General features: G+C 42.0%; 1 protein-coding gene and 1 non-coding gene across 5 annotated transcripts in view; both read right to left on the bottom strand.

Moving 5' to 3' along the window:
- CDS2 (CDP-diacylglycerol synthase 2) overlaps positions 1–26,381 on the bottom strand; it is a 71,170-nt gene that overhangs the window by 43,141 nt on the left and 1,648 nt on the right. The gene's annotated exons all lie outside the window — the stretch shown is intronic.
- Positions 16,712–16,815, bottom strand: LOC118154394 (small nucleolar RNA U13). Its single transcript, XR_004744258.1, has one exon. It is a non-coding gene; the product is annotated as a small nucleolar RNA U13 (small nucleolar RNA).

Genomic DNA, 26,381 nt, shown 5'->3' with positions numbered 1-26,381 from the left:
GATTAGGAGACATCATGAGAGACCCTTCCCCAAGACTGGTGCCATTTTGTTTTATCGTGGTTGCAAGGATGTCCTTACTTTATGAGAAATCATTGTAAACATATGATATGTATACACTCTATACAGATGCTATAATAAAAAGTGTACATAAAAGTATAAGATAGACTCAAATAGAAAAGAAAATTTCTGAATATATCGCAAATAGTAAGTACTGCTTCCTGAAACTCGTTTCCAAGTGATATATGCATGCAAGGTGATATTGAGACACAGTGGAGGTGTATTTACTCCTGTGGATCAAGGTCCAAAACAAGCCCCAAAGGTCTCAAGACAATCCAGACAAAATATTGTAAACTAAACTACACAAAAGCTGGCTATTATTGTGGGACAAAACAGGAGGAACAGGAGATACAGTATTGCTGACCTTTTACAGATGAGAACGTAAAACATGAAGCCATAACACCTGGGTGGTACATGCATTCTAAATGGCATGCTTTTCCAGTTACTCCACTTATATTTTGAGACTTATCCATATCAAGGTGTCCTCATTTAAAAGCCTTCTTCTTTTTCTCCCTAATCCTCAAGAGGAGGAAGAAAACCAATCAATAAAGCAATTTTTTTGCCTAGAGACTAACTCGTGTGTGTGTTTGTGTGTGTGTGTGTCAGAGTCTCACTTTGTCACCCACATTGGAATGCAATGGCACAATCTTGGCTCACTGCAACCTCTGCCTCCAAACTTCAAGCAATTCTTCTGCCTCAGCCTCCCGAGTAGCTGGGATTACAGGTGTGCACCACCATGCCCATCTAATTTTTTGTATTTTTAGTAGACACAGGGTTTCACCATGTTGACCAGGCTGGTCTCAAACTCCTGACCTCAAGTGATCCACCCACTTTGGCCCCTCAAAGTGCTAGATTTACAGGTGTAATTCATGAGCCACCATGCCCAGTCTGCCTGCACACTAATTCTTATGCCAGTTCAAAGAGTTTCCAAACTAAAGATGAAACTAGAGTACACCAAGATAAACAGGAAATGCTGTCTTTGAAACAAAAACACAGGACACTAGCAATTAAAAGGCTGCAACCTTGGCCGAAAAAAGAAATCCTCAAAGTTAGCAAACAAAAAGGATTCTTCTGAGATAAAAGTTTAAGAGAAAAGCGTTGCAGTTCAGTGCTCTCATCATTCCCCTACTCCTAGTTTATCAGCACCAGGAAAAAAAAAAACTTGAATAAAAATATATTTATATCAATGTCACCAATGACGCATATTTTAAAAGATCATTACCTGTTTTTTGTTTTTTAAAAGTAGAAAATAAAAAAAACACATGGAGTCTAGGCTGGACATGGTGGCTCATGCCTACATGGGCTCATGGTAATCCCAGCACTTTGGGAGATGCAGACAGAAGGACTGCCTGAGACCAGGAGTTCAAGACCAACCTGGGCAACAAAGCGAGACCCCATCTCTAAAAATATTTTATTTGATTTTTTTAAAAGAGATGGGACCCCGCTATGTTACAAGGCTGGACTGGAACTCCTGAGCTCAAGCGATCCTCCCAGTTCTGCCTCCCAAGTAGCTCAGACTACATGTAAATACCACCTTGCCCACTGATCACTACATTTTAAATCTTAGTTTCAATTTTGAATTAAATATAATAAATGAAGTAAAATAATTAACTTAGTACATCTTAGTAAACATTAAATTTTATCTACTAACCTACACAGGAATGGTAATTTATGTTTTACATTTAATTTTTGTGAAATTTGTTTTTTACTTGATATTCTGTAATGTGTCCAAACTTGGTGCAGTTGCAGCAGTTTTACTTTTGTAGATTGATAAATTCTAAGCACTGTTTAATGAAATATTGGGATTGATACTAAGTATATCATATGTTAATGTAGCATTAACGCTATCAAGTTGTTAAGGTGGGACTTCAACACTAAAAATAAACACTAAGATGGCAATATTTTATTTTGCTGCACAACTTCCTCCTGAAACCAGAGACCTGGTTCTCACTGCCCAGGCAGTTGCTAATCTTCACAGTTGATTCAGTACCATCTCAACCTCCTGACAACCATACGTGCTAGGATCAGCCAGGTCTGACCAGCAAGGAGGTTCATGACCAAGTCAGCAGGCAGCTCAGCAGTGATCTCTGGCTACTTTTTTCCCCTGATAGTTTTGCCCTTCTGCTAGAAACCCCTATGATGAATCAACATGCCTTTACTGAATCACCTGGGAGCTAAAGAAATCCAAGACAAAGAGCCTGACTCCAGAGACCATCTGCTGAGGAGACAGCACCTAATGAGGGTTTGGACAGTCAATTTCCACAGAAGCCTGGAGAGGAACAGAGATGAAGAAATGGGGTGGGAGCATCAGGAGAGCTCCACAGCGGAGGCTGGGAGCTAAGCTGGGACTCGGGATGAGGGCACTGTGCCACACAGACCTGGCACTGCTCCAGGGCACTCTTGCTTTTGGCCTGCAGGCCCCATGGAACGCAGAGGCCACTGTCACCTCCTCTTCTCTCTGAGACAGGACACAGAGGAAGGCAAGGGCTGCTCCGCTCCTAATAGCCCTGCTGGCTGACCCTAAGAAACCTACAAGTCTTCCCTGTGTTAGCGGCTCTTGGGCCAACCCATGAAGAAAAATGACTGGCGGAGACCAGGAAGCCAGGAAGGCAGAACTGTAAAGCAAAGAGCATGGAACTAAAATTCAGCCCACCTGGGTTCAAACTCCAACATGTCAAGTTACTGAACTGCAGGCCTGTCTGCTCATCCCAGAAAATAGAAGAAGCCAATGCTTCTGATAATCCAGTGAATCCGTTTCTAGAAATGGACACAGGCGGACAGCTGGTCACTGCATGGTCAGCCCTGCTGAACAACCAGCCAACACAAAGCCACACCCTGTCCCAAACCCTCCTCAGTTATCACAGTGGCAGCACTTTGAAAAATGGATCATTTTTAAAAATCCTTTAAGAAAATACCACATTTTAGATGTCTGCTTCATACCATTCACTAAAAGATATTCAAGATGGATGAAAGATTTCACTGTCAAAAGCAAACTATAAACATATTAGGAGGGCCGGGCACAGTGGCTCACGCCTGCAATCCTAGCACTTTGGGAAGCTGAAGTGGGTGGATCACCTGAGGTCAGGAGTCTGACACCAGCCTGGCCAACATGGACTAACCCCATCTCTACCAGAAATATAAAAATTATTTTTTTATAAAAGAATAAATTTTATAAAATTTATTTTATAAAACCTATGGGCCGGGCGTGGTGGTGGGCACCTGTAATCCCAGCTACTCAGGAAGCTGAGATAGGAGAATTGCTTAAACCCAAGGGACAGAGATTGCAGCCACTTCACTCTAGCCTAGGCAAAAGAGCAAGACTCCGTCTCAAAATAAAAAAATACTAAGAGAAGGCTATGCACAGTGGTTCACACCTGTAATCCAGCACTTTGGGAGGTCAAGGCAGGAGGATCACTTGAACCTAGGAGTTCAAGACCAGCCTGAGTAACACAGTGAGACCCCATCACTATTTTTTTTAAAAATAAACTAAAAGAACATATAAGTTAAGGATGTATATGGTGGGGGCAGCAAGGAGAGGAGGATTACGGCCCTTCTAAGCATGTCATCACAGGCAGAAACAAAGGAAGGCTGATAGGTTTAGCCAAAATAATTTAACATTTCAAACTTCAAACACTTCAAACAACACTAAAAATGACAAATTGAGAAAAATCTGCAGCATATAACAAATAGATCAACTTCTTTAACTATTTTAAAAACTTACAAATCAGTAAGAAAAATGTGAACATGCCAATAGGAAAATTAGCAAAAAAGAAAAAGCATTTCCCAAATACAAATAGCAGGTATATTTAAATACTCAACCACGGCCAGGCTCGGTGGCTCATGCTTGTAACCCCAGCACTTTGGGAGGCCGAGGCAGGTAGGTCATCTGAGGTCAAGAGTTCGAAACCAGCCTGACCAACATGGTAAAACCTCATCTCTACTAAAAATACAAAAATTAGCTGGGCGTGGTGGCAGATGCCTGTAATCCCAGCTACTTGGGAGGCTGAGGCAGAAGAATCTCTTGAATCCAGGAAGCAGAGGTTGCAGTGAGCCAAGATCGCACCATTGCACTCCAGTCTAGGTGACAGAGTAAGACTCTGTCTCAATAAATAAATAAATAAATGCTCAACCTCACTAATAATCCATCATATAAAAAATAAAATGGTCATGAGAAACAATCTTTCTCACATCAGGTTGATGGGCCAGGATTGGAGAATACACAGTATACTATACTCAAACGATATTCATGGAAATGGAAATTAGCACCACAATTTAGAAATATGTATTCAGCTGCTTTATTTATTTTTACTTTATTGTTATTATTATTATTTTCTTAGAGACAAGGTCTCACTGTTACCCAAGCTGGAGTGCAGTGGCATAGCATAGCTCATTTTAATCTCGAACTCCGGCCTCAGGCCAGCCTCCATCCTTAGGCTCCTCTGTAGCTGGAATTATAGGCACAAGCCACTGCACCTAGCTTAAATGAATATCTAAAAAAACATAGTTTATAAGACGATGTCATCACAGCATCATTTATAAGAAGAAACAACTGGAAGCAACCTACATGTACAACAATGCCTTGATTTATTTAACAACTTTAGGGGGAGACACCCAGCAGCCATTTTAAACCCATAGGAAAAAAGATCAGCGGAGCATGTATGAAAAGGTTAACCATAGTTCCATTTTGGGTAGTGAAATCAAAGACAATTTAAATTGGCTTATACTTCCCCTTTTCCTCCACATTTTCTACAAAATAAGTATTGCTTCCGTAATTGTAAAAAGTACAAAACTACTTTTTGATCTTCAGAGAGAAGACAAAATATAAAGAAACAAAGAAAAAATAAATAAAATTTAAAAGTACAAAACGAAGCATCTAAAGCATCTCACTCCTCTAATGCTGACACCATTACTGCCTTTCCTCTAACTCTCTGGCCTTCCCGTCATACTTCAAGAACCTTGACTCATTCTCTGTCCACTTTCCAGGCACATTCCCGCTCTTCCAGCTCAACTATCGCCACCCCTGCCACACCCCTTCCTTGGCCCTGCCCTGACAGTGCTAAATATCTGAGCCCCTGAATCACACACAAATGTGTGTGATAACTGAGCCCCAGAATCACACACAAATGAACACATGAGGCAGTACAAGATTTGTCAAGGCAACAAGGAGAACCAGCCTCCCCTCCAGATCAGCTTTCACAACCTCATTACCTATGCCAACTCATCAAAGCTAAGAGATTAACGGGCCAATGAAGGCTGAAAATCTTGATCCAAATTTCCCTAAAAAGGAAGGGCCCTCATCATGGTTTTATTCCCTTTTTGATCTGCTGGATACTTAAAAGTCTTTGTTTTATCAACTCTCATATAACTCATTCTAATATTTTAGATATTTTAAGACCAAGGAGAAATATGAGTCATGTGTTAGAATGCCAAATCCAGTAATAGAGCTGATTATACCCTGAGATCTAGAAAACAAGATGTTCCTCTAACTACTGCTCCCAGGACTTCAGAGGAACCCTCTGGAACAATAAGTCACTTGCCTGATGAAAAGTCCCTAGGAGATTGGCCAGGCTTACAGTAGCGTATATCTGTAATCCCAGCACCTTGAGAGGCCAAGGCTGGAGAATCACTTGAGTCCAGCAGTTCAAGACCAGCCTGGGCAACATGGCAAAACCCTGTCTCTACAAAAAATTAAAAATTTGCTGGGCATGGTGGTGTGCACCTGTAGTCCCAGCTGCTTGACATGCTGAGGTGAAAGGATTGCTTGAGCCCAGGAGGTCAGGGCTGTAGTGAGCTATGATCATGCCTGCACAATAGCTTTGGTGACACAGCAAGACCCTGTCTCCAAAAAAAAAAAAAAAAAAAAGAAAAGTCCCTGAAGAGACTGGTATCTCTGAAGAAACAGCTCTTGGTAAGTTTTTAAAACAGTTACTCCTTAGTGATACATTTTCAACAGAGAGACCATTGTGTGCATATTGAAAAAAAATCTCTGTACATAGTATTCTGTGGAACAGATAGGAAATAGAAATGGCAACTGTTCAAGAGAAAACTGGGTGTTTAGCTGATATCCCTGTGAGAAAACAAAGTTCAGGCAGCTTTTACACTCCCAAAACCATGAGAGGGGAAATATTGACCCAAACACAGTGCACACTACATTGCAGGGAGAGATTCTATTCAAAGTGCACAAAGAGGAGGGATTCCAGGGCATCTACAAAAAAAAAAAAAATTACTGCTCTTAGAGACCAAAAGACACAAATAGACAACGAAGGACATGAAGCTGAAGGATTTTTTTCCTGTACTTTTAGAACAGTGTGCCCTGCCAGGGGCAGTAGTGTGCTGCTATCATCCCAGCACACTACTCAGGAGGCTGAGACCAGGAGTTTAAGAGCAGCCTGGGCAACATAGCAAGACGTGACCAAGTAAAAAAAAAGGAAGAAAGAAAAAAGAAAAAAAAAAGTGTGGCCAGGCAGGGTAGTTCACACCTGTAATCCCAGCACTTTGGTAGGTTAAGGTGGGTGGATTGCTTGAGGCCAGGAGTTTAAGACCAGCCTGGGCAACATAAGGAGACCCTGTCTCTACAAAAAAAAAAAAAAAAACAGAAAGTTAGCCAGGCACAGTGACATACATCTGTGGTCCCAGCTACTTGGGAGGCGGAGGTGGGAAGATCACTTGGGCCCAGGAGGTGGAGGCTGCAGTAAATCCTAATTATACCACTATACTCCAGCCCTGTCTCAAAATTTAAAAAATTAAAAAAGAAAAGGAAAGAAAGAAGTGGGCCTGGACATACTTGGGAGGTACTGGGAAGCAGGGAGTATTCTGCAGATTAATCCCTTTATTTACCAAACATTTATGCACCAGACACCAAAAGACCCTCAAAGCCTGTGCTCTCCTGGACTCCACTATTGATGGATGTGCAGGCAGCTACTTGTGACTACACTTGACCCCACTCTTTCCTATCCCCAAACCTATAAAACAGTCCCCTTTTCCTTTCTGCCTGGCTATCATTGAGCCAGCTCTTACTACTACTAAATGAAGACCACAACTGATCTCATCTACTCTCCATCCTTGTAATCTCCCAGCCTCTCCTCTGCATTGCATCTTAGATTGGTCCATTTTTAACAGGCATCTTCAGGCTCGTCAGGAGTTCTCAGAGATTGCTGGTTGTCTCCCAACATCCATTCTCTTTTTCTTCCACTGTAATAGGAACCTTAATGCTTAGCCAAGCACATGACCCCTTAGGAAGGACATGCCCCAGCTTCTCTTGTGGTTAGATAAGAACATGCAAATTAGTTCTGGCCAATGAGATGTGAGCAAAAATCATGCGTTTTTCAGAAAGTATCCTTTCAGGAAAGGAGTAGGCCTCTCTCTCCTTCCTGCTTACTGAAGTATGAAGTGATTGCTGGGATTCTAGCAGCCATCCTATACTAGAGATGCCAAACAGGATGGTAGAAGAGCAAGACAGTAGAAACCTGAATCCTAGACACTGCGAAGCTGCTAGAATTCTGACCTCCAGACTTCTTTCAAGTGAGGAGAAATAAACTTCTAGCTTGTTTGTTACATATAGTTTTCAGTCATTTGCAGTTAAAAATACATGGACTATTTTTTGGTATAAAAGCCTAGGCCAGGTGCGGTCGCTCATGCCTTTGTGAGGCTGAGGTGGGTGGATCACAAGGTCAGGAGTTCAAGACCAGCCTGGCCAACATGGTAAAATCCTGTCTCTTTGGGAAATCCCAGCACTTTGGGAGGATGAGGTGGGTGGATCATGAGGTCAGGAATTCAAGACCAGCCTGGCCAACATGGTAAAACCCTGTCGCTACTAAAAATACAAAAATTAGCTGAGTGTGGTGGTGGGCACCTGTAATCCCAGCTATTCAGGAGGCTAAGGCAGAGAATCACTTGAACCCGAGAGGCAGAGGTTACAGTGAGTCAGGATCATGCCACTGCACTCCAGCCTGGATGACAGAGTCAGACTCCGTCTCAAAAACAAAACAAAAACCTCTGAAATTTTGTTATAATGGTTTAAAGAAACAGGTTATACATGCATAGTGGTAGTTATTTCGTAAGAGAATAGAGGATAAAAAAAATCACAAATAACAGCTTAGCAACATCTAAAAAACAGCAAATGTGCCGGGCACGGTGGCTCACGCCTGTAATCCCAGCTGAGGATTATAGGGAGGCTGAGGCGGGTGGATCACGAGGTCAAGAGATCGAGACCATCCTGGTCAACATGGTGAAACCCTGTCTCTACTAAAAATACAAAAAATTAGCTGGGCGTGGTGGCGGGCGCCTGTAATCCCAGCTACTCGGGAGGCTGAGACAGGAGAATTGCCTGAACCCAGGAGGTGGAGGTTGCAGTGAGCTGAGATCCCGCCATTGCACTCCAGCCTGGGTAACAAGAGCGAAACTCTGTCTCAAAAAAAAAAAAAAAAAAAAACAGCAAATGTATTTTATAAAGGTTTACTGCTCAAAAGAGCTTAGGTCCTATCACCTGAGATGACAGCCTCTCATCTGTCATCTGCGCCCCGTGGGAAGCACACAAGGGTGAGAGAAACCATGTCTTCTTATTCTACTCGACAGCCTCCCGTGGCACTTCACATTGACCTTTTCCTCCTTCTCAAAAACATTCAGGCTTTGGCAGCACCCATACTCTCCTGCCTTCATTGGTTTCCTACCCTGGCCCCTCTGCTCCATCACCCACCTCCAATCAAGCACAGGTACTTCCCAGGGTCACTGTCAGCACCTGCCTGTCCTAACGCCAAGAGCAGAAGCCCAGAATTCACAAGTGTCATCAATCAAGAGGAACCATTTTTATCCTTCACCAAGTACACAAAACGAACCCAGAAAATGTCAACAAAAGTGTTGCAACTGCCTGTTTCTATGTTGAAATGCTAGCTCAGTCTCTCAAAATTGGATGGGCACAGTGGCTCATGCCTGTAATCCCAGTGTTTTGAGAGGCCAAGCTGGGAGGATCACTTGAGCCCAGGAGTTTGAGACCAGCCTAGGCAACATAGTGAGACTCTGTCTCTACAAAAATTTTTGTCTCAAAAAAAAAAAAAAAACCACAAAAAACAAAACACACAACTTGAAATTTCCTGCTGAAGACTGGAGACAAAGCCATGCTTTGGGCCCCAATATCCCAATGAAATTAATGTTAAATAAGTACTGTAAGGAATGAAACTATGGCTTTAGAAATAGCAAGGGACAGGCATCATCAGTGGATGTGAGATTTCAGCAAATTTCTGATGACAAAACTCTGAAGAGCTAAGATGGATGAAACAAAATAGAAAATGCAGCCAAGAGTGTACATCAGGAATGCTCTAGAGGAAGTAGGAACCTCTGCCCTCCGAAACTCTGGAGAAGCTCCGGACCAGTATCAGACACATGGGATAGCAGATGACAGCAAGAACTAGGGATTGTAACAGAAATTGAAGGTCTATACACTGAAACAACTATGCAAGTTACAAGCTCTATTCCCAGACTCACCTATACAGGACATGGCTATTCCTCCAGGCTCAAAACTAGGTTTATCTTTAAACAAACCAAACAGACCATCTGGGTTAATTTAAGCTTCCAGTGTGAATACTGAGCCCTAGAATGGAACTCTCCTCATTCTGGGATTTGGCGGGGGGCAGGGGGAGTCTCTCCTCTCTATCCTTTCATCCTAATATGAGGCCTATCAGGCAAAAGACTGCATCTATGCACCCAGAGATCTTAGTCCTATTTCCACTCAGGAGAGAGGTGAGCCAAAATACTGCTGTGTCTTGTCTCCCCCATTCTTTCCTTGTCAGAATGGGAAAGCTTATTTTGGCTATTCTGCCCACCCCCCGATCCTGTCCCTTTTCCACAACTGCAGTTGGAGGAAAAAGGGATGACAGATAACCTGTTGGTGCACAGTCACTAGACCCAAGAAGGAGACTACTGGGCATGAAACTGTGATGCTGAACTCTGAGCCACTCACAATACTAGCAACTGAATGGGGCTTCATGCTGCCTCCCTTGGGGAGGAAGCGATATGTTCCGCAAGCCAGAAGGGAAAGGACTGGATCAAGCCAGCACACCCTGCAAACCCTCCACAGTTAACATTTTTCTGGGAAGACATGCATGGACTGTTAAAACACAAACTTCACAGAATGCATGAAATCCTCAACATGATGGTTTCAATGTTTATATGAAAAAAATGTATATTTTGTCTCAAAATTTACTCAACTTTTTTTTTTTTTTTTTTTTTTTTTTTGAGACGGAGTCTCGCTCTTGTTACCCAGGCTGGAGTGCAATGGCGCGATCTCGGCTCATCGCAACCTCCACCTCCCGGGTTCAGGCAATTCTCCTGCCTCAGCCTCCCGAGTAGCTGGGATTACAGGCACGCGCCACCACGCCCAACTATACTTAACATTTTTAACAAAGCAATGTGTAGAAAAAGTTGTTTCATGTTGAATTTCAAATAACACTGAAAGAATGTCAGAATCATTACTCATTTTGATAAGTATGTCAAATCTCAAAAGAGATATGTAGTCTCCAAAGCTATTGCATTTTGATTTCATGTTGGCGACATACTCTTTGTGATATGATGAAAAGCTTTCTTTTAAAAAGAAAATGCCCTGAAATTTAATAAAAATGTCTTATAGTATCATTCAAAAAACTTGTTTTTTTTTTTTTTTTTTTTTGAGATGGAGTCTTGCTATATTGCCAGGCTGGAGTGCAGTGGCATGGTTTTGGCTCACTGCAACCTCCACCTCCCAGGTTCAAGCGATTCTCCTGCCTCAGCCTCCTGAGTAGCTAGGACTACAGGCACCCACCACGCCCAGCTAATTTTTTGTATTTTTAGTAGAGACAGGGTTTCACCATGTTGGCCAGAATAGTCTCAATCTCTTGACCTCATGATCCGCCCACCTCGACCTCCCAAAGTGCTGGGATTATAGGAGTGAGCCACTGAGCCCGGCCTAGAAATTTTTAATATAACAGCCAGGACTGTAACAAAGCTTCTTTTGCAGTTTTTTTCATCCTAAACCTTGGTCCACCAAGGTTGTCCATAGGAAGATTAAAGTTTGCCTATTCAGAGAGCTCCACAGCAACACCAACACTAAGGTGACTTCATTACCAAGTGTGACCATCTGCCTAATATTAACTCCATTACTAGGGTGGCCATATAATGTATCACCCAAACTGGGTCACTTGAGAGCAAAAGAGTATGTCGCCCAACTCACCCACGTTATCACTTTCTATACCCACTGACAACGGCTACGTCAACCCTCTCCTTAATAATACAGTTCATTAAAGTAGTTCTCCAATTACTGAGGATCACAATAGCTGTTTATGTAGATTGTATCTACAGAAAAAAATCAAAACCGAGAAGTTTCTAAAACACAAAAATACCCAAATGTGGCAGTTCCCCACAAATTAAACAGAATTACCGTATGATCCAGCAATCCAGTTCTCCTGGGTATATACCCAAAAGAACTGAAAGCAGGTGGGGATCACAAGCATGAATCATCATGCCTGGCTAATTTTTGTATTTTTAGTAGAGATGGGGTTTCACCATGCTGGCCAGGCTGGTCTCAAGCTCCTTACCTCAAGTGATCCCCCTGCCTCGGCCTCCCAAAGTGCTGGGATTACAGGTAGGAGCCACTTCGCCTGGCCTTAAATCTTTCATTTAGGAAACAGGGTCTCACTCTATTGCTCAGGCTAGTCTGGAACTCCTAGCCTCACAAGCCATCCTCCAACTCAGCCTCCAGAGCGCTGGAATTATAGGCACAAGTGAGCATAACCAGCACCTAAAGTCTTTTAATCTATAGTTTTTACCTTTCATATCTATCTCTATCTATCCCCTCTTTCTTCTATAGTTTTTTAAATCAGAGAGAGCCGTGTGTGAAAGTGGTAAAACTCAAATTGTGTGTTTTTTTTCCCTCAGTTCTCACACTATAACAACAATCATGGAAGACTTCTGTGACCAAATGTTTTTTGGGAATGTCTCCCCACACACCAAACAAACAATCAATTCTGCAGTGGACACTAGCTGGGTGCCCTCCAATTTAATTCACTTCAGCCACTATTTGCCTGAAGATAGCCTCGGAAACTACAGGATGAGAGCTCAGCCCCACAAGACCACCCCCTCTTTCCCATCAGCTGCAAATCTGAGGCTCAAGAATTTCTGATCTACCAGCTTTAAGCTGGAGTCCCCATGACTTCCACCACCTTTGAGTTCAACTAATTTACTAGAATGGATCACAGAACTCAGTAAAACATTTACTTACATTTACCATTTTGTTACAAAGGATGCTTTAAAGGATGCAAATATACAGTCAGATGAAGAGATATATAGGGAGAAGTGTGGAAGAGTTCCCAATGCGATAGCTTCTGTCCCAGTGAAGTTGGAGTGCACCAAACTCCCAGCACGTGGATGAATTCTTGTTCGCCTTTCTGTAAGCCTCCATATGTTCAGCTACCCAGGAGCTCCCTGCACCCTGTCCTCTAAAGCCTTTTATAGAGGCTTCGTGAATGCACACGTTGCATGGACAACTGCAGAAATGTGACTGAACAAAAAGGATATGATCTAACACTAGCAAATTAAGGGGGAAATACAGCAAGGCCTGTCTATTCAGATTCTTCTTAGTCTCCCTGTGCATCAGTCTTTCCTCCAGGCTATGGGGTTCTGAAGTGAGAGTCTTATAGCAATAAAACAGGGAAAGCCAGATAATTTTTTATGGCCAGCTACAAGATAGAAAGGCAGGGGAAGATTCCTACCTTGGGGAGAAAAAGGAGCAGGTGAAAGGGGAGCAGGAGATGGTCAGAGAGGGAGATTCTATTTTCTGATGCCTGCTTCTGAGTTTCCAAGTGCCCCAACATTAAAACAAAAGACTTTAATAAGGGCTTTGAGAATTATAAACCAGGAATCACAGACATGGATAAAGAAATTTACACACACGCTTATTTACTCCTTGCCATTTATTTACTAAAGCAACCAGGTCCATGTGTTCTTCTGTCTCTTGAATTTCCTATAAACCAGCACTTAGAACTAGTCTTGATCAAGCTCAAATATGATTTTATGACAAGATTTCTCCATCAGGAGGTACATAGTATTTAGTTGTTTCTGTGACGGTAGCAGTATTGGTAATTACTGCCTCATCCTATTAATTCATTGGGGTTTGGAAATTTTAAGTATTTTAATTATATCACTTTGTCATTTATTCTATGAAGAGAAACTTTCCTTAATCAACTTCTTGAGCTCTAAGATACAATTTGTAAAGGAAAGAAATGATAATGCCTTAGAACAATCGTATAAGGTTGATATTATTCTCCGCCCGATTGTTCAGATGAAAACACCGACACAAATTAATGACGGAGCTAGGCTATAAATGAGGCATTCCAACTCCTGAGTCTATGATTGTAATCAGTAGGCTAAAATGCCTCTTTTCAAATCAAGAAACTAGTGAATACCAGTATTAATTCTGCAGGGAGGAGGGATCACAAAGACAGGCATTTATACAGGTATAGTGGCTACAAATTTACTGGAGAAGGAAATATATTAATTGTATCAAAACCTAAAGAAAGTACATCCCTTTGAGTCAGCAGTTCCAAACAAAGGAACATGCGCAGAAAGGTTTTTGCTTTGTTTTAACAAGGGTTATTTCCTGCAGCATTACTTACAATAGCAAAAACCTTAAAACACCTTAAATGCCTGATTAGTTCAGTAAGTTGAGATACAGCCACAAAATGAAATGACACACCACCTCTAAAAATGATGCTATATTAACAGAATGAAGGACAAAAACCATAAGAACATTTTAATTGATGCTGGCCATATGATCACTTCAATTGATGCTGGCTAGGCACAGTGGCTCACGCCTATAATCCCAGCACTTTGGGTGGCCAAAATGGGCAGATCACCTGAGGTCAGGAGCTCAAGACCAGCCTGGCCGACATGGCAAAAACCTGACTCTACTAAAAAATACAAAAATTAGCTGGGCGTGGTGATGGGTACCTGCAGAGGCAGGGAGAACTGCTTGAACCCAGGAGGTGGAGGTTGCAGTGAACCAAGATCACACCACTGCACTCCAGCCTGGGCAACAGAGTGAGACTCTGTCTCAAAAAAAAAAAAAAAATTGATGCTGAAAAAGTACTTGATAAAATTCAACAACTGTTCACAATAACAACTCTCAACAAATTAAGTATAGAAGGAACATACCTCAACATTATAAAAGCCATATATAACAAACTCATAGCTAACATCATATTGAAAGGCAAAAGCTGAAAACCTTCCTTTAAGCACTAAAGACAAGGATGCACAATTTTATCAATCTTATTCAACATGGTACTGGAAATCATAGCCAGAGCAATTAGGCAAGAGGAAGAAATAGAAAGCATCCAAATTAGAAAGGAGGAAGTCAGACTATCCCTCTTTGTAGATAGCATGGTCTTACATACAGAAAAACTAAATCCACCATAAAACTCTTGGAACTGATAAACTAATTCAGTAAAGTTGTAAGCACAAAAACAACATACAAAAATCATATTTCTTTTGTTTGTTTTTGATACACAGTCTCAGTCCTGTTGCCCAGGCTGGAGTGCTGTGGCATGATCTCGGCTGACTGCAGACTTAGCCTCCCAGGTTCTAGCAATTCTCCTGCCTCAGCCACCCAGCTACCTGGGATTACGGGTGTGGTGGACTAATTTTTGTATTTTTAGCAGAAATGAGGTTTCGCCATGCTGGCCAGGCTGGTTTTGAATTCCTGGCCTCAAGTGATCCACCTACCTTGGCCTCTCAAAGTGCTGGGTTTACAGGTGTGAGCCACCACACCCAGCCCAGTATCATTTCTATACACCAATAATGAACCATTTAAAAAAGAAATCAGGCCAGTAGCGGTAGCTCACGCCTATGATCCCAGCACTTTGTGAAGCAGAGGTGGGTGGATCACTTGACTTCAGGAGTTCAAGACCCATCTGGCCAACATCATGAAACCTTGTCTCTATTAAAAAAACAAAAATTAGTCAGACATAGTGTGTGCACCTGTAATCTCAGCTACCCCAAGAGGCTGAGGCAGAGGAACTGCTTGAATCTGTGAGGTGGAGATTGCAGTGGGCCAAGATCGCACCAGTGCATTGTAATATGATTAAAATAACCATACTACCTAAAGCAATGTACAGATTCACAGATATTTTTTAAATCCTGAAATCTGTATGGGATCACAAAAGATCCCAAATAGCCAAAGCGATACCAAGCAAAAGAACAAAGCTGGAGACATCACACTACCTGACTCCAAAACATACTATGAAGCTATGGCAACCGAAACAGCATGATATTGGTATAAAAGCAGGCACACAGGCTGGGCGCAGTGGCTCATGCCTGTAATCCCAGCATTTTGGGAAGTCAAGGCAGCTGTATCACCTAAGGTCAGGAGTTTAAGATCAGCCTGGCCAACATGGTGAAACCCATCTCTACTAAAAATACAAAAATTTGCTGGGCATGGTGGTATGCGCCTGTAATCCCAGTTACTCAGTAGGCTGAGGCAGGAGAATGGCTTGAATCTGGAGGGGAGCAAGAATGCAGTGAGCTGAAATGGTGCCACTGCACTCCAGCCTGGGCAACAAGAACGAAACTCCATCTCAAAAACAATAAATAAATCAAGTAATTGTGGCTGGGCACAATGGCTCACACCTAATCCCAGTACTTTGGGAGGCCAAGGTGGGCAGACCATGAGGTCAGGAGTTTTGAGACCATCCTGGCCAACACAGTGAAACACCATCCCTACTAAAAAATACATATAAAAAATTAGCTGGGCATGGTGGCAAGCACCTGTAATCCAGCTACTTGGGAGGCTGAGGCAGAAGAATCACTTGAACCCAGGAGGCGGAAGCTGCAGTGAGATGAGATCGTGCCACTGTACTCCAGCCTGGGTGACAGTGAGAGACTCAGTCAAAAAAAAAAAAAAAAAAAATCAAGTAATTAATTAAATAAAATAAAAACAGACACACAGGCCAATGGAACAGAATTAAGAACTCAGAAATAAAGCTATGCATTTACAACCAACTGATTTTCCACAAAGGAGCCAAGAACACACATTGGGAAAAGGACAGCCTCTTCAACAAATGGTGCTGTGAAAACTGGATATCTATATGCCAAAGAACAAAACTAGAACCCTATCTCTCCCCATATACAAAAATCAGCTCAAGGCTGGGAGTGGTGGCTCATACATGTAATTGCAGCACTTTGGGAGGCTAAGGCAGGAGGATCACTTGAGGCCAGGAGTTCCAGACCAGCCTGGACAACAGTGCACAATCCTGTTTTTACAAAAAAAAAAAAAAATTAAAGAAATGATAAATGTTTGAGGTTATGGATCTGCTAATTACCCTTATTTAATTATTATACACTGAATACATGTATGGAACTATCATCCTGTATCCCATAAATATATGTCAACTAAAAAATTTTTTTAATGCTGGGTTAAAATGTTTAAAAACTTATGCAATATTTAGGTCACATGTATATTTTTTGAGACAGTGTCTTGCTCTGTTGCCAAAGCTGTAGTACAGTGGGCTACACTGCAGCCTCAAACTCCTAGGCTCAAGGGATCCTCCTGCCCCAGCCTCCCAAAGTGCTGCAATTACATGGACTACAGGCACGCATCACCACGCTCAGCAAATTTTTTTTTTTTTTTTTTTCAAGTCAGATGGGTAATGTGCCGACGTCGTAACAAAGTTTAAGGGTAGCACATCTCACACAAGCGTGTGAACACCCAATCATCATGCTCATGAACTACAAAAGGATTTTTTTTTTTTCAGGCTCAGCAAATTTTTAAAAATATATTTGTAGAGGCTGGGCACGGTGGCTCACACCTGTAATCCCCGCACTTTGGGAAGCCGAGGCGGGTGGATCATGAGGTCAGGAGTTTGAGACCAGCCTGACCAATATGATGAAACCCCATCTCTACTAAAAACACAAAAATTAGCTGGGTGTGGTGGTGCGTGCCTATAATCCCAGCTACTCAGGAGGCTGAGGCAGGAGAATTGCTTAAACCTTGGAGGCAGAGTTTGCAGTGAGCCAAGATTGCGCCACTGCACTCCAGCCTGGGCAACAGAGCAAGACTTCATCTCAAAAAAGAAAAAAAATTTTGTAAAGACAGTTCTTACTATCTTGCCCAGGCTTGTTGCAAACTCCTGGCCTCTCAAAGTGCTGGGATTACATGAGTCACTACTCTCAGCCTGGGGCATATTTTAAATCTAAAAAACCAGTGGGTAGTAAAATGGTAATACACCATTTTATTGGTAGTGCAGGAATGTGTGACATGTCTAAAAAGAAAGATATATATAAGGCCGGGCGCAGTGGCTCAGGCCTGTAATCCCAGCACTTTGGGAGGCCGAGGCGGGCAGATCATCAGGTCAAGAGATCGAGACCATCCTGGCCAACATGGTGAAACCCCGTCTGTACTAAAAATATAAAAATTAGCTGGGTGTGGTGGCATGTGCCTGTAGTCCCAGCTACTTGGGAGGCTGAGGCAGGAGAATTGCTTGAACTTGGGAGGTGGTGGTTGCAGTGAGCCGAGATTGTGCCACTGCACTCCAGCCTGGTGCCTGGCAACAGAGCAAGACTCTGTCTCAAAAAAAAAAAAAAAAAAAGAGATATACATAAAACACAAACAGCAGTTTTCTCTGAATGGCAGAATTAAGATCATTTTTCTTTCTGATGCTTCTACAATGAATATCTTTTATTTTTGCTTGTTTCTTTCATAATAAAAAGAAAGTTTGAAATACTATTTATAAAGAACCTTAAGGACGTGGGGTAATGCATAAAAAGGCAACAGCATAAAAAGGCAAGCTATCAGATGCATGGTTGCTCTCATTACAGCCCTGAGTAGCAGTATGTGCGGGAGAGAACAAGCATTTGAAAAATTTGTTTCTCTGAATGACAGCAGCGTAGATGGATTTTATTCTCATATGTACACACTTCTGTAATTTTTTTTTAATTGAGATGGAGTCTCACTCTGTTGCCCAGGGTGGAGTACAGTGGCATAATCTCGGCTCACTGCAACCTCCGCCGCCCAGGTTCAAGTGAGTCTCCTGCCTCAGCCCCCCAAGTAGCTGGGATTACAGGTGTCCGCCACTATGCCCGGCTAATTTTTATGTTAGAGATGAGCTTTTACCATGTTGGCCAGGCTGGTCTCGAACTCTTGACCTCAAGTGATCTGCCCACCTCAGTCTCCCAAAGTGCTGAGATTACAGGCATCAGCCACTGCGCCCGGCCCACTTCTGTAATTATTAATAATACATGCTTATGTCACTTCTAGCCAGAGATGCTCTGTGATAAATTTTGAAAAAGTAAGACTTAAATAGGTAGAAAGGCCAGGCATGGCAGCATGCCCATAATCCTAGCACTTTGGGAGGCCGAGGTGGGAGGATCATCTCAGTTCAGGAGTTGAAGACAATCCTGGCCAACATGGTAAAACCCCATCTCTACTAAAAATACAAAAATTAGCCGGGCGTGGTGGCACACATCTGTAGTCCCAGCTACTAGAGAGGCTGAGGCAGGAGAATTGCTCAAACATGGTAAGTGGAGGCTGCAGTGAGCTGAGATCACGCCACTGTACTTCAGCCTGGGTGAAAGAGCAAGACTCAGTCTCAAAAAAAAAAAAAAAAGGTAGAAAAATAGGTAGAAATGAGAGAGGGTGACAGAAAGAATACATTTCAGGGGTAGGAAAGAGCTAGAATCAGTCCATGACACAGAGGCACCAAGCAGTGGTGGCCAAAGAAGGCTACATAAAAAAGAATAAAATCATGTCCTTTGCAGCAACACAGATGCAGCTAGAGGTCATTATCCTAAGCAAATTAATACAGAAATAGAAAACCAATTATTACATGTTCTCACTTGCAGAGTGAACTGGGAGCTACACATGGACACAAAGTGGGGAATAACAGACACCAGGGTTTGAGGGTGGAGAGTAGGAGGTTGGTAAGGATTGAAAAACTACCTACCCAGTGCTATGCTCACGACCCAGGTGACAAAATGATTTGTACACCAAACCTCAACAATATGCAATTTACCCATGAACCAAACCTGCCCATGTACCTCCGAACCTAAAATAAAAATTCAAAGGAAAAAGAGAGAGGGAAGGCTACAGAAGATCTTAAAGTTTATGCATTATGAAAAATGCCAGAATTCTGTCCTTCCGCTGCCACGCCCCATAATTATTAGGGTAATTTCAGAACTCCTGGAAGATACAAAGGGCAGATGGACTAGGAGGGATCTAGAGCAGACCCTAACAGGAGGAAGCTCAATTCACAGGGTTTACAATAAGAGAAGCAATATATTCTGAAATCTGGGAAATCTGAAAGCGCAAAAGACAGATAAGGCTTCCAGGAGAGGTGAGGAGCTTGATTTAGAAGCATTTACAGGCCAGGCACAGTGGCTCAAGCCTGTAATCCCAGCACTTTGGGAGGCCAAGGTGGGTGGATCACGAGGTCAAGAGATCGAGACCATCCTGGTCAACATGGTGAAACCCCGTCTCTACTAAAAATACAAAAAATTAGCTGGGCATGGTGGCGCGTGCCTGTAATTCCAGCTACTCAGGAGGCTGAGGCAGGAGAATTGCCTGAACCCAGGAGGTGGAGGTTGCGGTGAGCAAGATCACGCCATTGCACTCCAGCCTGGGTAACAAGAGCGAAACTCCGTCTCAAAAAAAAAAAAATAGAAGCGTTTACAATACCACACGCATCAAATCCTGAAGTATGTGAAATCTCCAAGAGCAACGAACAGATAAGGATTCCAAGTCACACCTGGTTAGATTCTGTATACTGTCCTGGGCGAGAGAAAAAAAAAAAGGAATAGGAGATTTCAAGCCAGAGTAACTGAGTCATCTGTGATTTTACCACAGGAGAAAGAAACCAGAGCAGGGTGGTAAGAGTAGAAAGAGAATTCAGATTTGAGACAAAATCAGTTTTTGTGGACTGTAAGGGCACGCGCCTAGGAATGTCCTGTAGACCACTGAAACCACAGCACTAGCAGGGCGTGGCCTGTGGAGACACAGCTCAGAGAGTTGCCCCCTCATGGGTTCGGTGTCAATGGCAGACATCCTTTCCACATCAGAGACCCAGGGGCAGAGAGTGTTGCCTATAAATCCCAAGTCCCAAGAACTCTCAAAACCTCAGCAAAGTCTTCACAGAGAAGCCCCAAGCTGGCCCTATGGTGATTCTAACACAAAGGAGCTGCTGCCAAAGGCAACAAATCAAAAAGATGTCCGACTTTGGTAGGACAGGTCAGGTCCTTCCACACACAGAGCAGTGCTCGTGATAACCACAGTGTGCCATGAGGCTGTCCCTGGGAGAAGCAGGTGGAAGAAAGGGAACCTTCACAGAGTACCCTTTGCTCCCTTCAAGTTCTGAACCACACACATTGCCTATTCAAAATAACATCATAAAGTTTAACTTCCTTTAAAAGGTCACTCAACTTAGCAGGCTCAATGCCATCCCTACTGTTGGGGCAAACAACATGAGAACAAAGATCAGGGACTGGCAATGGAAGCTGCCTGGTGGGAACCATATGTGGGGGTGGGGAGGGGGTGCCTCACTATTACCCCAACCAAGTAACCACCATGTGACAAGACTTGGAAGGCAGGAACTCTGCCCAATGCCAGGAACAAATCAGCATTCTTCCAAGGAGACCCTGGCAAAATTAATAGTGAGGAGTCAGTGTCCGTCTCTTTTCTGAACCAAAGGCAGTATGATACACAAACATCTGTACTTTTTCACCGCCAACAGCCTCTAGTGCCAGTCCAGAAGGCCTGAGAGGCCTAACCAACACAGAATGTAGGCTAATAAGCTGTGGAGAGGAATGTCCTCCAACTATGTGGATCCTAGAAAAGATGGAAAAGTATGAAAATCAGAAATAGTAATATTCAGATCTTTTCAAACAGTTTAAAGGATGATTATCTGCACTGTGAAATTAGTTAGAATGGCCAGGCACGGTGGCTCACGCTGTAGCAGCACTTTGGGAGGCCGAGGCGGGAGAATCACTTGAGCCCATGAGTTTGAGACCAGCCTGGACAATACTGTAAGACCCTGTCTTTATTATTATATATATATACACAAATACAAATTTTAAAAAATTAGTTATAAAATTCATTTTTAAAAGTGTATCAAATATATTCAAGATTATATAATTCCTGGCAGTTGTAAGGTTGAGAATTAAGTGAGAGAGAGGAAATGCTTTACATTAGTAGTGCAGTGCAGGTTTTATACAACCTTCTTGTTTGTCAAACATATTCTGAATGACTTTATCAAGTATTATGTTCCAATATCCATCAGTTGTTAGACTCTCATGATCATTTTCTACCTTATCAATATGCAGTCCACTGGGTACAGTGGCTCATGCCTATAATCCCAGCACTTTGGGAGGCTGAGGTGGGTGGATCATCAGAAGTCAGGAGTTCGAGATCAGCCTGGCCAACATGGTGAAATCTTGTCTCTACTAAAAATATAGAAATTAGTTTGGTATGGTGACGGGCAGTTGTAATCCCAGCTACTTGGGAGGCTGAGGCAGGAGAATCGCTTGAATCCAGGAGGCGGAGGGTGCTGTGAGCCAAGACCTCACCATTGCACTGCAGCCTGGGCAACAAGAGAGAAACTCCATCTTAATCAATCAATCAATATAAAAATGCAGTCCACATCATCCAGAACCCTGTCCTTGATGCTTAGGTGCTCAGACATAAAACTCTTAAAATATGATTGATTTTATATTATTTAAGGTTATATTATTTTTCAAATCAGTAGGGGAAAAACTGATTATGTGGAGTCAAAACAGGTATAAAATTCTGAATAATATCCTTAGGATATTATGATATTATGAACTCTGACAATACCAGCCCCTCTCAGAAATGCAGACACTGTCCCTAGCAGACTATGAAGTCAGTGAATGTTCTAAAGAAAAATGTTGATTACTGAATGAGTGCTTATTGCTAGAACAAATGGTTCTCATGCTAACAGTCATTAACTGGAAAGCATTTCTTCCAAGCAGCCTCACCTGCTGCCTGGATGAGGTGCCTTGTGGTCTTCAAGCACTGCGCTGGGAGTGCCTTTTGAGGATACCAGAGTGGCCACTCCCAGGAAAGTGCTCACAAATTTATAAATCATGCTCATCTAGTAACCAGGAAAATTGAGCCTCATCAACTTTCTCTGCCAAAAAATATAAATTTTTTTCTTCACAGAGTCTCCATATTTATTCTCTAAGACTTTACTTTCTAACATTTAACATTTTGAACGACTTAAATAGTATTTTTCTGATTTTGTAGCCGAATAAGAAAAACAGGTAATATTTGGGTATCTTATCTATCAACGTCAATCAGTACAGAAGCTTTTAAAGTCTGTAAATTAATTCTATGAGAAAAAAATAAAAAATGACAACCGGGAATGAGAAGACTTTCACAATAAGTACCACTCTGTATCTAACCAGCTACGTCATCTTGAGCTAATAACTTAAACTCCCTGAGCTGTGGTATCCTCTTCTATAAAATAACTACCTCAATCTGGGTGCCATGGCTTGGGCCTGTAGTCCTGAGCTATTCAGGAGACTGACGCAGGAAAATGGCTTGAGCTCAGGGGTTTAAAGCTGTAGGGAGCTATGACTGTGCCACTACACTCCAGCCTGGGCAACAAGGTGAGACCCTGTCCCTAAAAATAAAAAACACCCCTAAAGGCCCTTCTAGTCCTAACAACCAAGGAGAGCAATTTAACACCTTGAAAAGATGATAAAAATTCTTCTAATGAAATACCATATTAATTTGTGCAAACACAAAACGTTTTTTAAAAATAGATTTTAGAAAAACTAACTTGAAATAGTCAAAAACCATGAAGTAATTGAGTTTTTAAAATAAAATCACACTGAACAACAAAAATATAAGACATATAAGATACTGAGTTATATGACAAAATAATCTTTCACCTCCTCTCCCTGTTAAGCCTGGGAATCATAGTTAAGGTTTACTGATATTTCAACTCCCAAATTATTTCTCAAAATAAAAACATTCTCTTGAAAAAAATTAAGCATTTCTCCTACACCTGAAGTAGTTATAGTTCTTTAATATTTTATTTCAGTAGTTCAATCTCAAAGTCTATTGAAAACCATTTTTAGTTATAAAAGAAGACAATTACATACAGCAATGTTCAGTGGTCCTACAGCTAAAGTTTGATTGTGATTTGGAGTACTGAAAAATTCAGCAAGAAAATAAACTGAAAAGATAGGTCATAGAAGGCTAAGTCCTTTTTATAAAACTTTCCTTAGAAGATAATTAATATGAATAGACTCTACAAATACATATAACTTGAAGATTTAATCACCTTCTAAGAGTGTAAGATGAATATTAAAGTTTTTTCCTATAAAAATCTATTTTAACCAGTAGCAACAATAGCTAACATTACAATGTGACAAGCTCTGCTGCCCATACATACATTTAATTCACATGAATAGCCTGTGAAGCACACACAATTTTATCACCCCCATATTAATGATGGACAAACTGAGGCTGCCACAGCTTCGGTGATCTGCTCAAAGTCACACAGCCTCTATGTGGCAGAGCCCAGGCTCAAGGCAGATGTAACTGACTCAAGCCCCTGCTTTTAAACACTATCTTCAGTTAAAATTTAAACTCCCCTTTCTAAATGACGTCACTCTTTCCTCTCTATATGGGTTTCACCTATCTAGAAAGGAAGCCTTGAAATAAGTAAAGCTCTAATTTAAAAAGCACCTCGGATCGCTTCTCAGCCTTTTGGCTAAGATCAGATACTACACGCGCTCTGAGCCAAAATGTTCTTTCTTTTTAAAGAAGAAGGCTGTGGGAAAACAAAATATTGTCCTCGGATAGAGGACGTATCAGATATTAAACTGATAAGCAGGACAATATGTTAATGGATTTTTGGAGTAGGGAGATGGATTCTTTTTTTTTAAAAATAAAAATAGATATAAAAATAAAAAAATAGCACCTCGGGAAATAAGTGAAGCAGAAAACCCCAGAACCTTTACTCTAACTTACAAAACAAAATCTCCTGAAATGATAACTCAGTTATAAATTTTAAGATGCCAATCTTTCAGCCACATCTCATCCTTCCCTTTCCTAAGCTCCATCGTAAAAATACATTTGGGCAGGACAAGGATCATTCCCAAAGCCTAAACTCCAACTTTCTTAGATTGGCAACTATACTGTGCCTTGGGACTTTAAAATTATAAGCAGAGTTCCCAGAGGAGAACATTTCCTTTATTAGCAATTGGCTTTGAAAATTCCATTCTCAGATGCTAAATATAACAAAATACCTTCTGATTTTTTTTTTTTTTTTTTTTTTTTGAGATGAAGTCTCACTCTGTTGCCCAGACTAGAGTGCAGTGGCGTGATCCTGGCTCAGTACAACCTCCGTCTCCCGGGTTCAAGCAATTCTCCTGCCTCAGCCTCCCAAGTAGCTGGGACTACAGGCATGCGCCTCCATGCCTGGCTAATTTTTTGTATTTTTAGTAGAGACGGGGTTTCTCTGTGTTAGCTAGGATGGTCTCCATCTACTGACCTTGTGAACCACCCACCTTGGCCTCTCAAAATGCTGGGATTACAGGTGTGAACCACCACACCCAGCCTATGACTTTTATAAATAAACATTCTCCAGATTATTTTGATACTAATGATTATCTATTTACAAGAAAGTTTTGCCACTGGCAGTTAAGCAACTGTAACATTTTGAAGAATCTTTCAAATTTATTCCAGAGCTTTTAAAGCACTGACTTGAAAATTGTTTACTGGATTCTTCTACTATGAAATAAAAAAAGTTCTCATTTCCTTAAAAAGACAACCTGTTTTATTATTTCTAATTTCCCTGGGTTCTAACACAAGAATATTGGCAAAGCCAAAGTCATGGAAGTAGGCTTTTCCCAAACTATGAAACAGAATAAATCAGGATTTTTGAAAAAGTTTACTATGGGCCTGGCGCGGTGGCTCACACCTATAATCCCAGCACTTTGGGAGGCCGAGGCAGGTGGATCACGAGGTCAAGAGATCAAGACCATCTTGGTCAACATTGTGAAACCCCATCTCTACTAAAAATACAAAAAATTAGCTGGGCATGGTGGTGTGTGCCTGTAATCCCAGCTACTCAGGAGGCTGAGGCAGGAGAATTGCCTGAACCCAGGAGGCAGAGGTTGCAGTGAGCCGAGATAGCACCATTGCACTCTAGCCTGGGTAACAAGAGCGAAACTCTGTCTCAAAAAAAAAAAACAGTTTACTATGGGCCAGCTGCAGTGGCTCACACCTGTAATCTCAGCACTTTGGGAGCCAAGGTGGGTGGATTACCTGAGGTCAGGAGTTCAAGATCAACCTGTACAACATGGTGAAACACCATCTCTACTATAAATAAAAAAAAATTAGCAGGGCGTGGTGGCAGGTGCTGTAATCCCAGGTACTGAGGAGGCTGAGGCGGAGGTTGTAGTAAGCTGAGATTGCACCATTGTGCTCCAGTCTGGGCCACAAGAGCAAAACTCTGCCTCAAAAAACAGAAAAGAAAAGAAAAAAGTTTACTATATACATTCAAAGACAAGTAATAGATTTCACACCTTTTAAAACGTGCCCTTATTAAAAATCCCATGCATGACAATTCAGAAGTTCTGGAGGATGTGGTGAGGGACTGATTGCCTTGTTCTGGGTAATGAGTATCAGTGTGCATAGCAGCTGTCTTTTAGGGACCTCATGACCCCAGGCATTATGTCACTGCATAAGTGATGTAAGTGCACCTTCAGCTGGACAGCTCCTCATGTCCTCCCTACTGAAAGTAGGGGATGTGAAAGTAAGACCAACAGGCACTTTATCTCTGGGGATGGATCCAAGGAGTCCAGAAAGGGCAGAATCTTTATGTTCCATCTCACAACCCCATCGTTGTTTTTTTTGACATTCTAACTATTGTACATAGTCAGCTTTTCAAAAACATGGCCTACCAGCTTTCATGCCTTCTTTCTTCTCCCTCTTCTCATACCTTCTAGGTCCACAATGTCCCAGTGACATCAAGTATGATCTCACCTTAAACAGAGCCTCCAAACATCTGCATACTCACCAACTAGCAGTAACAAGGTAAGTCACAATTCTTTCAGGCTGAACCAGAAGAGCCCACTGAAAAATTAGAGACTTCAAAGTCTCTTGTCTCTGCAAGCAACTGCTAAATCCTTAGCCCTAGCCCTAAATTGTCTCCAAAATATGTTTTTTTTGTTTTTGTTTTTTGAGACAGGATCTCAAACTCCTGGGCTCAAGCGATCCTCCTGCCTCAGCCTCCCTAGTAGCTAGGATTACAGTTGTTCAGCACTGTGCCTGGCCAAAATAC

The sequence above is a fragment of the Callithrix jacchus genome, chromosome 5, assembly GCF_049354715.1.
Source record: "Callithrix jacchus isolate 240 chromosome 5, calJac240_pri, whole genome shotgun sequence".
NCBI lineage: Eukaryota > Metazoa > Chordata > Mammalia > Primates > Cebidae > Callithrix > Callithrix jacchus.
The sequence above is the reverse complement of the archived record's forward strand: the minus strand, read 5'-3'. Positions and strand labels throughout refer to the sequence as shown.